At 41.2% G+C, this 17,601-nt stretch overlaps 1 non-coding gene across 1 annotated transcript; it reads right to left on the bottom strand.

Annotated features, from left to right (window-relative positions):
- Positions 1-17,218: 17,218 nt before the first annotated feature.
- Positions 17,219-17,293, bottom strand: Trnap-cgg (transfer RNA proline (anticodon CGG)). Its single transcript has one exon. It is a non-coding gene; the product is annotated as a tRNA-Pro (tRNA).
- Positions 17,294-17,601: the final 308 nt, after the last annotated feature.

Here is a 17,601-nt window from a genome sequence, read left to right as displayed (position 1 = left end):
GCTTATTTTTTTCATAGTTCCACACAACTTCTTCCTATTTTCTTGATTGATCTGTGTTCAGTTTTTCAAGGCCTATCCACTGTGCGAACTTATAACTAAATCTGAGGGGGGTGCGATGGGGAGGTTCCCTTGTAAGTGCCTGAAGTACCTGGTGTGTGCAACTGAAAGTTGCTCTCGTATTTCGCTATTCTGATTCTGTTTCGTAATTTCCATGTATCTAACAGATATCTGCAGGCGGCTGCGTCCGAAACGCGTCATATTATGAGTCGTTCCATTTTCGGAGTATGATTTTTTGATTAGCGACCATTCCTGCCTTTCAGCTTTCTATGCCATTACAGTCACATAGTGTCTGGATAGGTCGCTTCGATCTGTTTTCTGATTTAATATAAGACCAGAACTTCTTAGGATTTCCTGTCAAGTCAGCACGGCTCTCCTTATGCAACTTTTAGCCACTTTAAGTTTTTGTCTGTCTGTGAGGATCTCGCACTGCAATGAAGTTCTCTTTGTTTTGTGAGCGACTTTCTAACACGGCTGTCGAACCACGGCAAGTCCTTCCGATGCCTCACAACTTTACTCGTCTCATGATTGCCTAAGGCGTATAGTACAATATTCTTAAAAGTAGTCCATTTATGCTCAACATTTTCAGTTCTGGAGATGAATGTTTCGCATTGAGCGAAAAAAATTTAAAATCTGTGTTTTGTAGAACGTGTTAAGCAGAAATGCCCTCCTATATTTCTTCACATTCCTATTTACAGCCGTATCCAGTGATGCTGTAACGGCCTTATCACTGATTTCCTTTCTTACGTTAACTTAGTCGAACAGTTCGGACTTGTGGTAACCAGAATATCTAAGATACTACCTTCGCGAATCGGTTCTCCGATTAGCTGCTCAAGGTCATTTTCGGACAGGGCATTCAGAAGTTTCACACGATTCTCTATCCCTACTACCCACCCTAACCATTTGAGTCTCCAATGCTATAGCTGGTAATACTATAAAATGACTATAAAATTTACACGCAACCTTCTCCAAAGTTTACACACAAATGTCCCGGTACTGCTGCTTCTGAGGCAGGAGTCTGTGCTAGCCTTACTTGATACTATCTGGACACAATTCCATGACTGGCGGTCAGCTTATCTTTGAGATTTACGTTCCAATGGGAATTTTGTATTTATTTGCTATTAACACCTTGTTTTTTTCAACCATCTGCCTGTCGCTGGTAGTACGAACAGAGACATTAATACAGTTTATAAGACAGACTAGGGTCGTGGTCTTTGGATGGAAGCTCCTGCAGTTAACCTGTACGCTGTTAATATTTTTATCTTAGAGCTGCCATGAGCGAATGCTACTCTCTTTAATTAATGGGGCTGATGTTCATCCCTGTCCGAAATCAGAGCGTATCTTCTCGAGCCTATTGAGGGATTTCTTTATCCTAAAAAGTTCATATGTCCACGCGAGCTTCATTTTAAGACGTATTGCTACGCTTCGTTAGTTACATTCCTTAATCGTCCGAAGCATGTCAGCGAATGTTGCATGGGGGCTTAATTAAATATATATGATTGAAAATGATTTTTAGTTTTAGTATGTCTGTCCGATTACGCAGTGTCTCGTAAACGGTTGGCCCTGACTAGAATTATTACGCTATCTGACTGCAAAGAACAATGTAAGAAAATTTTCGTAAACACAGTTAATTAATTAAGTCCCCAGCAACTAAAAAACCAACAAAACCAATAAGCACAAGAGTCACTGTTCTGTATGTGGGAGTGCGACTCAACGTCCACATCTGGCACGGTTCTTTTCCAACAAGACAAGAATTTTTAAATACCAACTATACTGACGTGACAAAAGAAATTTAGAAAAACTATAATTACGCAAGAAAACCAGAATTCACTCTAATACAAGAACACAAGCCAGATGCTTTGTTGACTGAACCTGTAGTGACACATTATTTCAGACACACAATTAATAAAAGAACATTGTAGTTTTTACCTTCATATATATTGACGAAATGCACACAATAACATCTGCTATCTCTCCCATCAAATAACTGCATAAAACATGGGACAACACTCTTTACTACAACATCTTACTCCGACTTCACGACAAGCAGTGCCCACTAGCACATCTCGGCACGAACTCTTAACACATACTGTCCTCTACGAGCTCTTGACAGGCACTGACTGCTATGAACTCTCAACACGCACTGACTGCCATGAACTCTTAACACGCACTGTCCTCTACGATCTCTCGACAAGCACTGTCTGCCATGAATTCTCGACAATCACTAACTTCTACGAGCTCTCGACAGGCACTGACTTTCACGAACTCTCAACAAGCACTGACTGCCACGAACTCTTAACACGCACTGTGGAGGCGGCTTAATAGTACTCTTTGGCGCAATCTCTGGCGCAGTGGCACAGTGTAGCCACCTTTCATATGCCCCTCCTCCACAGGCCAGAATTTGATGGTATTTTTGCCAGCATTGGTGGTGAACATACCACCAAATTCGTCCACAAAAATACAGACAAAAATAAAAGATAATATTAATACCTAAATATCACATAATTAGTTAAAAATTTTGGCTTTGCACTGACCTTTCACTAACCTAATGTATGAAATACAGTAGGCAATACAAATTCTTTTCATACACGTGGCTTTACATAATAGTTTACACAATATACAAAAAATCAGTTTATACAAATGTTCACATAAAATGCTTTCAATGATTAGTTTATGCAAACAAAAAGATACTAATAGGTGACATCTTTTCAGTAGAAGCAGTCCATCAGTTGCACCCAGTAAAGTTTAGCAGGTACAGACACCAACAAGTGACATCATTTCAGCAGAAACAGTCTATCAGTTGCACCCAGCAATGTTGAGAGCAGGTGCAGACACCAACAAGTGACATCATTTCAGTAGAAGCAGTCCATCAGTTGCACCCAGTAAAGTTTAGCAGGTACACCCAGCAACAAGTCACATTCTTTCAGTAGAAGCAATCCATCAGTTGCACCCAGTAAAGTTGCAGAGGTACACACAGCAACAAGTCACATTAGTTCAGTAGAAGCAAACCATCAGATGCACCCAGCAATGTTAAGCAGGTGCAGACGCCAACAAGTGACTTCATTTCAGTAAAAGCAGTTCACCAGTTGCACCCAGCAATGTTGAGAGCAGGTGCAGACACCAACAAGTGATACCATTTCAGTAAAAACAGTCCATCTGTGGCACCCAGCAATGTTGAGTAGGTGCAGACAGCAAAAAGTGACTTCATTTCAGTAAAAACAGTTCATCAGTTGCACCCAGCAATGTTGAGTGCAGGTGCAGACACCAACAAGTGACACCATTTCAGTAGGAGTAGTCCATCAGTTGCACCCAGCAATGTTGAGCAGGTGCAGACACCAACAAGTGACATCATTTCAGCAGAAGCAGTCCATCAGTGGCACCCAGCAGTGTTGAGAGCAGGTGCAGACACCAACAAGTGACTTCATTTCAGTAGAAGCAGTCCATTAGTGGCATCAGCAATGTTGATCAGGTGCACACAGCAACAAGGGACATCTCTTCAGTAGACGCAGTCTGTCAGTGGCACCCAGCAATATTGAGTAGGTGCAGACAGCAAAAAGTCACATCTTTCAGCAGAAGCAGTTCCATCAAACTCACTAGCACTGATCACACTGTTCATCAGAGTTTATGAGCAGAATTTAAACATGTCCTAGTGGCACCAATCATGTAGAAAAGGTACAAGTAACAGTCCATAATTTTTTTTTACAATCACTGATCACACAGTTCATCAGCAGAAATTAAACACGACCAAATGTCACACATCATGTTGAAAAGTGCAGATAACAGTTCAGAATATTTATCTTCACTAATCAGACAGTTCAGGCATGAACAATAGTTTGAATACACATACAAATGCTTTTACAGTAACATACAAATCATAACAAACACACAAATGATGTCAGATAATTGTCCTATTAACTATTACAAATACTCAAATACTAGTAAACCTATAATATTTATGGGTGTCAGTGCAAGCCACTACAAACAAATAAAATAATATTTAGGAGATAGGTGGGTAGGATTAGTAAAGGAATACACACAAAACACACTCACTCATCTCTCATCCACATTAAGTACTACTGTGTAACTGAATAGTGTTAATTGTGTAAATGTAATTCTGTCAAAATCTGATGTTCATCATGTGTATCAAGTAGTAGTGGCAGCAATGTATAACAGTCAATAATAGTTAGTCAACGTCATAGTCATCATGTCAAGACCAATGTTTGCCAAGCCAGATCAAAATGTACTGTTGTTGAACAACTGTCAGTGAGCCAAGATATGCAATTACTTCTTCTCTCCAAAAAAAAGTATATACTGCTTAGTTATTTAACAAAGTGTGTGTAGACAATCTTCCTTCTATTTTAGTGTTCTAGTCTGCTATCTTCATCCTCCTTGTTCCATAAGACCAACAAAAAAAAAAAAAAATATGCTCCTCACTTACTTTACCTCTTATACACCAAAACTCCAATAATCATCAGCTTCACACAATCTCAATAATACCTCTTCAATACGTCTTATCATCAATATCATTTACCTTACCTCTTGTCCACAAAAACTCCAATAATCAACAACTTAATATGCTCTCAATACCTCAATAATACGTCGCTACATATAAACCTCAGCACCAATATCATTTCACTTCCATAACAACTCTTTCCTCTAGTCAGTCTCCTTGAACAAGTACAGATAAAATCCTAATGCAAACCTCATCATCTCATACAATCCGAAGACACATTGTCAACACACAACCTCTGTGTAATCCATCTGACCCTAATTTTCTACTCATTATAAATTATAAGATACATTTTGGTTCCTTGTCCATCATTAAATAAAAGAAATGCATACCTGACCTCTAACAGACTTAGTTCGAATAACTCTCAGTAATTAAGTACGATTACGGAGTGTGAATAATCATAATGTTTCACAGTGTGTACACCACTTCAAGAATCATAGCAGAAGCAAACATTTGGAGTATTTCTTGTGTCAAGTGTCACTTCCTATTTCAATTGCTCACGAAAAATGCAGTGTAATAACTGTTAATGGTCTAAACCTAGTATTGGTATGTCATGTCGTTAGCTTCCTTCCTATTAGCATAAATTTATACAGCTTCCATAAAACCTCAGCTCATGTGACTTCTATGACTTTCTTGTACTAATGTCGTTCGTCGTATTATAGCAGTTCATTTTCTTATCTTAAAATATAAGGCACTGAGCGTAAGCAAAACTTGCAATAGCGAGTAAATATACCAGTAGAGAACAGAATGTCAACAAGTGGATGCGGCACAATTCCTACAACGAGGCTCTACCAAGCGAACAATCTATAATTAATACAGTAGCGTGACCTAAACTCTATGTTTATACACTGTACATCAGCATTGCTATACACCAAATTAAAGAGCAGTTGTGACGACAAACAGAAATGTATAAATATGCAATACATACGCATAGCAGCAAACAGGTCATTAGCGTCATATCAGCATAAGCAAATAAATGTCCATATGTCATCCTAATAAGTAAACATGAAGGCGCAAGCAGATAAATTACAAAGTATAACTTACATACCTAACCACATCAGCACAATTAATCAGGTTAAAATTATAATTTAAATAAATAAGCACAGCAGGCACATAATTAAAAAAAAAGTAACATCAGTGAAATAGCAGTGCAGCCAAGCGATGCATAATATATACAAGTCACAACCCAGTTCATTAATAATCATTGTCAAAATCAGTTAACGTACGCAAGCACGTCGCTTCACAAGTAAATTCATAGAACATGAAAGTAGCACATCACGTAATCGCGAGCAGCAAATTACGTCTAAAGTACGTACCTAAGTGGAAATATGTTACCTGAAAAATAAACTCAATTAATAGTTACCTTTTTTAGTTTATTAGTTTCTTCTTCGAAATTACATTCTTCCTGAAAATTTCTCGATAGCAAGTCCTCTTAACGTCGGACACGCACAGAATTTACCTGAAGTTCTTAAATATTTTATAGAACCGTATCCTGAAAAATACTGAATGTTAATAACAGAATTCATCAAGTCACTATAGCTTTATACTGAATTTAATCGGAGAAATTAAACTGTGTATTTGTTTACGGTTGTCAGTGCATCCGCACTGAGCGCTCGATCAGCTGTAGGCGCGTGACGTAGGAAGCAATTGTTCGCGGTCAACGACTGCCTTGTGCGGCGCGCAGACTTGACTGTTGCTTTGAGTATGTGCCGCCGCCAAAACACAGCGCGGTATCCTTGTACTCTCCGCATGTTTACATCTAGCTGTTGGTTTCTCAGAAGTATGTCATTCCACAAAAATTTTTCAAAAGTATATCATTCCACAAAAATTTTAGAAACTACGAACCTCACGTTTTGTGGTAGGAACAACATAATTACGAACAGCGTCTAATTTTTTTTTTTTGGATCAGGAAGAATACCTTCTGTAGAAATAATGTGACCGAGAAATTTCATCTGAGAACGACCAAATTCAGATTTTTCCAAACTCACTGTAGTGCCAACTCGTGCAAAAATACGTAATAATGAATCCAAAATTTTGTTATGCTCACTCCAAGAATGTTTTGCAATAAGAATGTCGTCAACATACGAAGTAATATTGTCACGAAGATAAACAGGTAAAATTTCATTTAAACTACGAATGAATGCTGCTGAAGATACAGTAAGTCCAAACGGTAATTTCCGAAATCACTTTTGGGTAAATTAGTCAAATCCGGTTATTGTTTACTTACAGTCTAGATAGATTGATAGTCGAAGAGTTGGTTTGACAGATGCAAAGAATAGTAAAAGAGTAGGCAGCGGTCCAGAAAACTAAAAGAGAAATAGCACCACTACAGCTCGGGGCCCTATGCTCGCTACGGCACATATTCACTTAGAGTAGTGAATCCCCTGAGGACCTTAATAACTGCACATAATTTCTAGTTTGTGACTTAGTGCCCAATTTGGTGGAAGTGCGTACATAAATTGATCTAACCATGCACATGGATGTATGTCATTCTTAGAATTGCGGAAGATCTTAAATTTCCGAACAGTCAAAAAGTGTTTATAGTCAAAGTTTTCGCCTCGTGTCGACAAAGACCTACCGCGTCTGTCCCAGTCACAACGACGACTATTGTTAAATTCACGCGCCTGGCGCTCTCTTGTTGCATTCCGTAAATGAAACAAACTATTTTCTTCAAACACTTCTACTAAACTAACACTTGTCAATTTATCTGAGATCTCCTCAACTCTTTCCGATGAGTCACTTAATTGTCCTTTCCGTAAGTGTCGCGACTCGGGTTTCGGCATTGTCACATTTAGTAGTTAAGTGTTCACACTGTTGCGTTAAGTTATTTATTCTGTCATTTGGTACGGATTCCTCGATTCTCTCAAGTATTTCCTCCTTATCGTGTGCACATTGTAAATTTAACTCTGAAAATTTCTGTACTATCACGCGATCTTTTCCTTCCCGTTCTCTGTCCTGTTCCTCTTGTCTGATTTCTGTTGAAATTAAGCTATTATTGTGAGCCTTCAAAATCGGTTGTACTTCTTCTCTAATTTCTTTATTTGATTCGTCATTCGTGTATTTGAAAAATGTCCCTGTTCGTGAGCCTAACTGAGTTTCCATTGTTCCCCTATCAGTTTCTAATTCAGATCGTAACTGTGATCCCACTGCTTTCATCTCGGTTTTAGTTGTTCCTATTTCTGTTTCAATTGTTCCTATTTTTGAGCAAAAACGTGTTGTCATTGCTTTCATCTCAGTTCTAATTGTTCCCATCTCTGTTTTAATTGTTCCCATCTCTGTTTTAATAGTTCCTATATCAGTTTTAATTGTTCCTATATCAGTTTTAATTGTTCCTATTTGTGTTTCCATATCTGTTTTTAATTCAGATCGTAACTGTGATCCCACATTTAATATAGCACTCATCAACTGCTCCATAGCAACTGTTTCAAAATTCTTTTCACCCCTCACATTTCCCACAAAACCAGCTTCCTTCTGCATGGCTATAAAGCTATCTGTGTTCGATACTATTCCAGAATCTTCTATCGTTGATCTCGTATTCTGTGAATTTTCTGATTGAGAAAAATTTTGAAATGGTTCTGGACTATTTTCCCGACTTATTACATTGTTTTCAACTCCATTATCCACCATACTGTTTTCCTGTGTTGGCGAGTTCGCCATGTCAACAATTTCGTTATTCTCACTATTCATCATTTTTGCCTTTTTCATTGATCGCGTAATCATTTACAAAATATACGAAAGATTCGTCACTGTACGAAAATTACACCCAATGACTCTTTATCTCCAACAATACTATTCACATGAGATGTTTCCCTCAAACACGATTAACGAACAATTGAAATAATTGCACAAAATTGTCAAACGCTTATACAAGGCAATAAAAATTAAATTTTGAACAATACCATTAGAAGAATGCCAATTACCAAATCTACACATGCAAAATAGACTACAATTACTAACTACAAATTACTACAACAATACTACAGTCTACTATTTTTACAGTCAGAAAAATTCCAAGGGACGATCCGAAGCAGCGGTCGCCACGTGCATGGGGGCTTAATTAATTATATATGATTGAAAATGATTTTTAGTTTTAGTATGTCTGTCCGATTACGCAGTGTCTCGTAAACGGTTGGCCCTGACTAGAATTATTACGCTATCTGACTGCAAAGAACAATGTAAGAAAATTTTCGTAAACACAGTTAATTAATTAAGTCCCCAGCAACTAAAAAACCAACAAAACCAATAAGCACAAGAGTCACTGTTCTGTATGTGGGAGTGCGACTCAACGTCCACATCTGGCACGGTTCTTTTCCAACAAGACAAGAATTTTTAAATACCAACTATACTGACGTGACAAAAGAAATTTAGAAAAACTATAATTACGCAAGAAAACCAGAATTCACTCTAATACAAGAACACAAGCCAGATGCTTTGTTGACTGAACCTGTAGTGACACATTATTTCAGACACACAATTAATAAAAGAACATTGTAGTTTTTACCTTCATATATATTGACGAAATGCACACAATAACATCTGCTATCTCTCCCATCAAATAACTGCATAAAACATGGGACAACACTCTTTACTACAACATCTTACTCCGACTTCACGACAAGCAGTGCCCACTAGCACATCTCGGCACGAACTCTTAACACATACTGTCCTCTACGAGCTCTTGACAGGCACTGACTGCTATGAACTCTCAACACGCACTGACTGCCATGAACTCTTAACACGCACTGTCCTCTACGATCTCTCGACAAGCACTGTCTGCCATGAATTCTCGACAATCACTAACTTCTACGAGCTCTCGACAGGCACTGACTTTCACGAACTCTCAACAAGCACTGACTGCCACGAACTCTTAACACGCACTGTGGAGGCGGCTTAATAGTACTCTTTGGCGCAATCTCTGGCGCAGTGGCACAGTGTAGCCACCTTTCAATGTATATAGATGGTTTCTTAGCTGCGAACACAACAGATTGACTTTAGTATCTTTAGCGTTACCTTGGAAGTACTCACGAAAAAAGTGTTTCTCAAATCCTACCACTGTAGCTTGGTGTAGCTACAAAATATGTAGATGATGTCAACTGTTACAAAATGCAGATCTATTTCTTCATTAGACTCTTAGCGTCTTCAGTGCCTGCGTTTTAACTGTGACTTGATTCTTTTTTTCACGCCATCCCTGTCTGAAATCAGAGCGTATTTCCTCGGGCGTGTGGAGGGATTTCTCTATCCCAAAAAATACTTACGTTTTACACCATCATGCTGGATGCTTTTTCATAGTCTTGGTCACATCTTGTCCTCTAGTTCTGCGTATTCAATTAACAGATATGTGAGACCTAACGCAGACTAATCTTTGACCCTGCTAAAGAAGGTAAATGACTGGGCCGTACTTTTCTTGGCTGGTTATTTTTCTGATTATACACTTTCCTTTCTCTCTCTCTCTCTCTCTCTCTCTCTCTCTTTTTTGTTTTTGCGCCGGCGGCCTCTTATCCTCGGGGGCATTGCCCCGGTCTTCCAAGCCTAGTCAAGTCTCCGCTGTTATCGCTGGGTTGTTTCCTTGATTATGCTGTGTGATTGTTTTCCCCATCATCCTCTCAAAGTAAACAACATAGTACGACACGCCACAGTTCTCAACAATATTGGGCTCCCTGCAGCGGCCAACTACGTTGCTTAGCATCAGTCCGAGACGAGTTCGAATGGCAAGTAGCATAAATGTTTCCGACAGCATTCAGCAATAAATAAATATGAAATGTAGTCAGAAGGTAAGGCATCAGTAAACATGTCAGTTACGCCAATTCGTGGCACCAAAAACACAAGCGCCAAGCCGGTTGCACCTCTCCACAGGTGCATTACATAAATTCTCACAGACGTGTATGTGTGATGAATAAGCAAGTACTCGATACAGCAGCTATTTTCCGATTTTGCAAACCAGTTGTCCATATTGCTTATAACGGTGCGTCTGAGGCAGTTTGATCGGACAAGTGTGAATTTTACGAATCGGGTAATTAGAGGGAAATCGGAATAACTGTAATTAGAGGAAAATCGGAATAATACTAGAGCAGGCATTGCCTACAGGGGAAACAGTGACTGTTGAAATTAAGTTTATGAGGACAGTCACAAGTCGTAACCAGCATGTTTTACTTTTAGCGATTTCCCTCTATAATTTTACAAGAGCATCATCAGAAACTCTGCAATTTGCAGATTAAAATACAGTAGTTGCCTGATTACATTGCCATCAATGTAACCAGTCAACCACTGATTGATAAAAAGGTGAATAATTTATTGATCTTATGAGATTGTATCGCACATCGCCAGCAGTGACAGCTGTCAGGTTTCTTCACTGCTGGTTGCAGTTTACTTCTCTTGCTTATAATAAGCACCTAGGGCGTCACATCAGGAGGAAGACGTTTTTGGTTCTCAAAAGTGCGAAAATTGAGAATGCAGTGCTGTGTGAGTTGCGACAAAAGCACGAATACAGTAAAAGCGACCTGCCTAATGTTGCTGACAGTTTGTGAAAGCTGGAAGCTCACATAGGCTAAAGACAAAAGATCCAGTTGACCTCGTGCGTGTGACTGAGAACGTGGAAAGACATCGTGGGGTGCTTCAGCGAAGTCAGTCGCAAAAACTAGAAGCGAATTGGGAGCGCCAGAAACGACGGCGTGGAAGCGGTTTTGTAACCGGTTGTGCCTTCAACTGTTTGCCGAGGCAGACTGAACGGAAAAGGCGTGGATCTGTGTGGAGGTGCAGTGCGACGAAGATCGACTGAAACACTAACCTCTCATAAAAGTGCCATATTTCACAATTGGCGTGGAGTAAAGATAGGGTGAAGTCGTTTAACATATGTGCCTGAGATATGACCAAACAACATCACAGCAAAATAGCAACAAGGTCACCGTTTTTTTCTGTGGTGCACAGATCAATTTTCTCCGCTTGAACAACGTTTTAGAAAACCAACTGCCACTTCGATCCGGTTCATATATAAGGCATCGCCGAGAAAATTACAATGAAAGTGAAAATTGCTGAGGGGTCTAGAACTGGTTGGTTAGTTGACAGTTCCATTGTGCCGACGTTGGTGTCGCGAAATGTACAGACACTTTGAATAGATTTTCGAGATACGTTTGGCTTGGAGTTCGCCCATATGCTATGGGCAGTCAAACAATTTTAACTGCATCCCCGAAAAAAACAAACGTTATGGTTCTTTCGTCTGTCTGCAGTCCTGGTGACACTGAGATCCCCGCGCTACAGTACAGTAGCACAGCGCTGGAGGAGACAAAATAAATGGCGTCGCACGCTGCTAAAGTGTAGCACCGTGCGGTAAACTCGTCTCCTGCATTAGAAGTGGAACATAAAAAAAAGTCCAAATGTGTGTGAATTTTTAAGGGACCAAACTGCTGAGGTCATGGGTCCCTAGACCTACACACTACTTAAACTAACTTACGCTAAGCACAACACACACATACCCGAGGGAGGATCGAACTCCGCAGGAGCTGCCGCGGAGTTCGTGACATGGCGCCTCTAACCATGCGGCAGAAGTGCAACAACGCTACGACAATAAGTGCTGAGTTTTGAAACGAATACCAATCCCGAAGAAAGCAGGTGTTGACAGATGCGAAAATTACCGAACTATCAGTTTAATAAGCCACAACTGCAAAATACTAACACGAATTCTTTACAGACGAATGGAAAAACTGGTAGAAGCCGACCTCGCGGAAGATCTGTTTGGATTCCGTAGAAATGTTGGAACACGTGAGGCAATACTGACCCTACGACTTATCTTAGAAAACATATTAAGGACAGGCAAACCTACGTTTCTCGCACTTGTAGACTTAGAGAAAGCTTTTGACAATGTTGACTGGAATACTCTCTTTCAAATTCTGAAGGTGGCATGGGTAAAATATAGGGAGCGAAAGGCTATTTACAATTTGTACAGAAACCAGATGGCAGTTATAAGAGTCGAGGGGTATGAAAGGGAAGCAGTGGTTGGGAAGGGAGTGAGACAGGGTTATAGCCTCTCCCCGATGTTATTCAATCTGTATATTGATCAAGCAGTAAAGGAAACAAAAGAAAAGTTCGGAGTAGGTATTAAAATCCATGGAGAAGACATAAAAACTTTGACGTTCGCCGATGACATTGTAATTCTGTCAGAGACAGCAAAGGACTTGGAAGAGCAGTTGAACGGAATGGATAGTGTCTTGAAACATCAACAAAAGCAAAACAAGGCTAATGGAATGTAGTCGAATTAAGTCGGGCGATGCTGAGGGAATTAGATAAGGAAATGAGACACCTAAAGTAGTAAAGGAGTTTTGCTATTTGGGCAGTAAAATAACTGATGATGGTCGAATTAGAGAGATCATAAAATGTAGACTGGCAATGGCAAGGAAAGCTTTTCTGAAGAAGAGAAATTTGTTAACATCGAGTATAGATTTAAGTGTCAGGATGTCGTTTCTAAAAGTATTTGTACGGAGTGTAGCCATGTATGGAAGTGAAACGTGGACGATAAATAGTTTGGACAAGAAGAGAATAGAAGCTTTAGAAATGTGGTGCTACAGAAGAATGCTGAAGATTAGATGGGTAGATCACGTAACTAATGAGGAGGTACTGAATAGAATTGGGGAGAAGAGGAATTTGTGGCACAACTTGACTAGAAGAAGGGATCGCTTGGTAGAACATATTCTGAGGCATCAAGGGATCACCTATTTAGTATTGGAGGGCTGCGTGGAGGGTAAAAATTGTAGAGGGAGACCAAGAGATGAATACACTAAGCAGATTCAGAAGGATGTAGGTTGCAGTAAGTACTGGGAGATGAAGAAACTTGCACAGGATAGAGTAGCATGGAGAGCTGCATCAAACCAGTCTCTGGACTGAAGACCACAACAACAACAACAACAACAACATGGAGTTAGATGGTGACGTGGTAAGGAGCTGGACACAATTTAAGTACACTCTAAGAGAGAAAAAACGACTCACCACGAATGAATTACCCGACTGGGATGGAAATCGGTAGATGTACATTACAGACAAACAAATGAGTACAATTTCAGAAAAACTGGAAGATTTATCCAAGAGAAAGAGCCTCACAAATTGGGCAAATGAATAACGCGACGGTGCATCTCCGGTCGTTATGGAAGCAGTTATTCGGCTTCTCATTGATTGATAGAGTTGTTAACTGTCCTCCTGGGGGATATCGTGACAAATTCTGTCCAGTTGGCGCGTTAGATCGTCAAAATCACGAGCTCATTGGAGGCCCCTGCCCATAACGCTCAAAACATCGTCTGCTGGGGAGAGATACGGTGACCTTGCTCACCAAGGTGGAGTCTGGCAAGCACGAAGACAGGCAGTACAAACTCTCGCCGTATGAGGGCGGGCACTGTCTCGATGTAATGTAAGTCCAAGATGGCTTGCCGTGCAAGGCAACAGAACAGGGCGTAGAATATCGTCGACGTACCGCTGTGCTGTAAGGATGCCGCAGATGACAACCAAAGGGGCCCTGCTGTAAAATGTGACGGCACCTGCGACCATCACTGCTGGTTGTCGGGCTGTACGGCGGGCGACACTCAGGTTGGTATCCCACCGCTGTCTGGGTCTCTCCAGACACATCTTCCGCCTGGAATTTCATTGAGTGCAATAGAATTGTCTTCACTGATCAGTCCTGTTTCAAACTGAGCCCCGATGACCAGGGAAGACGTGTCTGGAGACCCACTGGACAGTGGTGGGGTACCATCCTGCCATCCTGACTGTCGCTCACCACACGTCCCGACAACCAGAAGTGGTGGTCGGAGATGCCGTTTCATTTTACAGCAGGCCCCCTTTGGTTGTCATCCGCAGTACACTTGCAGCACAACGGTACGTCGGCGATACGATGCCTCGTTTTGCTGCCCTTTACGGCAAGCCGTCCAGGACTCCGTAGCGCATCGGTAGCGTTACCGCCTACCACGTGAGAGGGCCCGGGTTCGATTCACGGCGGGGGACTGCGTGTTGTGTGTCTGTCCGCAGCTCGTGGTCTTTCAGTAGCGTTCTGGCTTCCAGCGCACAGGGTCCCGGGTTCGATTCCCAGCGGGGTCAGGGATTTTTCCTGCCTCTAGATGACTGGGTGTTGTTGTGTCGTCTTCATCATCATCATTCATCCCCGTTATGGTCGGAGGAAGGCAATGGCAAACCATCTTCACTAGGACCTTGCCTCGTCCAGCGGTGCGGGTCTCCCGCCTCGTCCCCTACGCTCCTCGGAGTATGGGACCTCATCGTCATCATCATCCCGGACTTACACTTCAGCAAGCCAATACCCGCCCGCACACGGCGAGAGTTGTCTTCGTGCTAGCCAGAAACACCTCGGCCAGCGAGGACGCCAGATCTCTCCCCAGTAGAGAACGCTTAGAGCATTGTGGATGAGGCCCTCCAATCGATTTCCGTCCCATTCGGATAATACCTTTGTCCTGTTTTTTTTTCTCTTAGAATTTATAAATAAACTTTCAACGTTAATTTATTTACGATAAATAAACAATAACGTAGAAGCCCTCCTAGTACCTTTCGACAGAACCTTCACATAGATCAATGAAGAAGACATAAAATTTTTGCTAGAGACCACTGAAAGTTGAATGTTAAATTCAGAATAAGAAAATTATTAAAATTTTCTTAAAATTTGAATCCAGGCAGACCAAAATTGTAGAACACAGAAAATGAAGATTACAGAATTAACAGCATATATGGTAAAATAACCGCCTTCAGAACGGCAAAAGTTACAAGAGAACTCGTACTGAAGCTCCAGTCTCTTAGGCAAGTCATATTTCAAAACGTGAAGGTCAGCTTTAAATGCGGCGACAAGCAACCGCAACTTCGAAAAGAAAAAGTCTCGGCGTAACCAGTTTTAATGTCAATTATTCTAATGTACAATGCAGCAGACTTGCCTGCAACACACCAAAATCTTCAAAGACAACAACAATACATAGTAGACACACTAAATATAGGATGTACATAAAGTCCGGGAACAATTTCAGTTATTTATTGCACAATAACCAAACATTGTACAGATACCATACATATGTCATTTTGAAGAGAAACCTTGAAGGTTTTTTTTTTTTTTTTTTTTTTTTTTTCTTGTATACCGCCACAGCGTAGTTTGGTAATTTGCCGATAGTCAGCGCTAGTCACAAACGTGGTGAGTTCAGGTGCGAAGCGAGCTTTCTGTGGCCGGCCGCTGTGACCGAGCGGTTCTCGGCGCTTCAGTCTGGAACCACGCGACCGCTACGGTCGCAGGGTCGAATCCTGCCTCGGGCATGGATGTGTGTGATGTCCTTAGGTTGGTTAGGTTTAAGCAGTTCTAAGTTCTAGGGAACTGATGACCTCAGATGTAAAGTCCCATAGTGCTCTGAGCCATTTTTTTATATTTTTTTCGAGCTTTCTGTGTGTTGGAGTTCGACAAAAACAAGTGTGCTACAGCTGTTCAGCAGATGTTTAGAACCAAGCACGGTAAGAAGCTACCAACAAGGACGACCATTTACCACTGGCACAACAAATTCGTTACGACGGGTTGCTTGTGCCCAGTAAAGTAATGCGGACGTCCCAGTGTGAGTGAAGTGAATGTGGAGCGTGTACGAGAGACATTCGTCAGTAGTCCAAAGAAATCGGTGCGTCGTGCATCCCGTGAACTCGAAATGGCTTAAATGTGTGGGGCTCCGCCCCATTTTCATCGTGAAATTCATGGGTACGTGAACACCGACCTGCTTCATCGATGTATCGGCCGTGCTACAGAAGGGGACAGCTATTTCATGAAATGGCCTCCCCTACAACCAGATGTCACTCCGTGTGGCTGTTTTCTGTGGGGACACATTAAAGATCTGGTGTATGTACCGCCTCTACCACGTGATGTAGCAGAGCTCCGGGAGAGAATACGGAAAGCGACTGCCACAGTCGACGATGCCATGCTGGGACGGGTATGGCAAGAACCCGATTACCGTATTGACGTCTGCCGGATCACTTGTGGTCCGCATATCGAATGTTTGTAAAAAAGCTTTCAGAGTTTCTCTTAAAAATGCAATATGTATGACATCTGTACAATGTTTAGTTCTTGTGCAGTAAATAATTGAAAGTATTCCCAGACTTTATATACACCCTGTAGAACTAAGTCTAATATCACTACACAAGCTAATCTTATCATTCAAAGCTTTGAAAACTGCAGTCAGGTCGGCCAGTATTGAAGCGGCCAACAGAATGATACCGAAATAATTACATAACGCCTCAATGGCTTAAGCAAGTTAGATGCCAGTCTAAACAAACGTAAACGGTTCTTTTAATAAATTGAAATACATATACACTGATCGCAACAAGAATATATCATATGGAGTAGTTAACTTACTCAGGCATTAGGCCATAAGTAACGGTTTACATATAAACCCGTTTGCGTGATAACACCGAGCATGGCTGAGCAAGAAGTCAATTTCAAGCATAGCCGTATTCACCTGCTCAAATATGTCCTGGGTTGCAGCTCATCCGTCGAATCTGGCTGAAAAGTTGGTGGTGGAGACAATATACTAGGAATAATATGATCCACACAGGATTTATAGTTCAAACACTTTACTTGCAGAATGAGATTTTCACTCTGCAGCGGAGTGTGCGCTGATATGAAACTTCCTGGCAGATTAAAACTGTGTGCCCGACCGAGACTCGAACTCGGGACCTTTGCCTTCCGCGGGCAAGTGCTCTACCAACTGAGCTACCGAAGCACGACTCACGTCCGGTACTCACAGCACAGGCAAAGGTCCCGAGTTCGAGTCTCGGTCGGGCACACAGTTTTAATCTGCCAGGAAGTTTCACTTTACTTGCAGTTTGATTGTTGAATTAGCTACTGTTTATGGCCAGATCGAATTTAATCTATAATAATTTATGCACATCTAAACAGCTGGGCAATGTCCTAGAATGTGACTGAGTGCAATAACATAACTCTGAAGCGACACAAAAGTTAACGCGTGGCAAATAGACATGCAACACAGTCACAGAATTACAGTATTAAATCACTGTTCTTGGAATCTAAC

The sequence above is a fragment of the Schistocerca serialis genome, chromosome 8 (genome assembly GCF_023864345.2).
Source record: "Schistocerca serialis cubense isolate TAMUIC-IGC-003099 chromosome 8, iqSchSeri2.2, whole genome shotgun sequence".
Taxonomy (NCBI): domain Eukaryota; kingdom Metazoa; phylum Arthropoda; class Insecta; order Orthoptera; family Acrididae; genus Schistocerca; species Schistocerca serialis.
The sequence above is the reverse complement of the archived record's forward strand: the minus strand, read 5'-3'. Positions and strand labels throughout refer to the sequence as shown.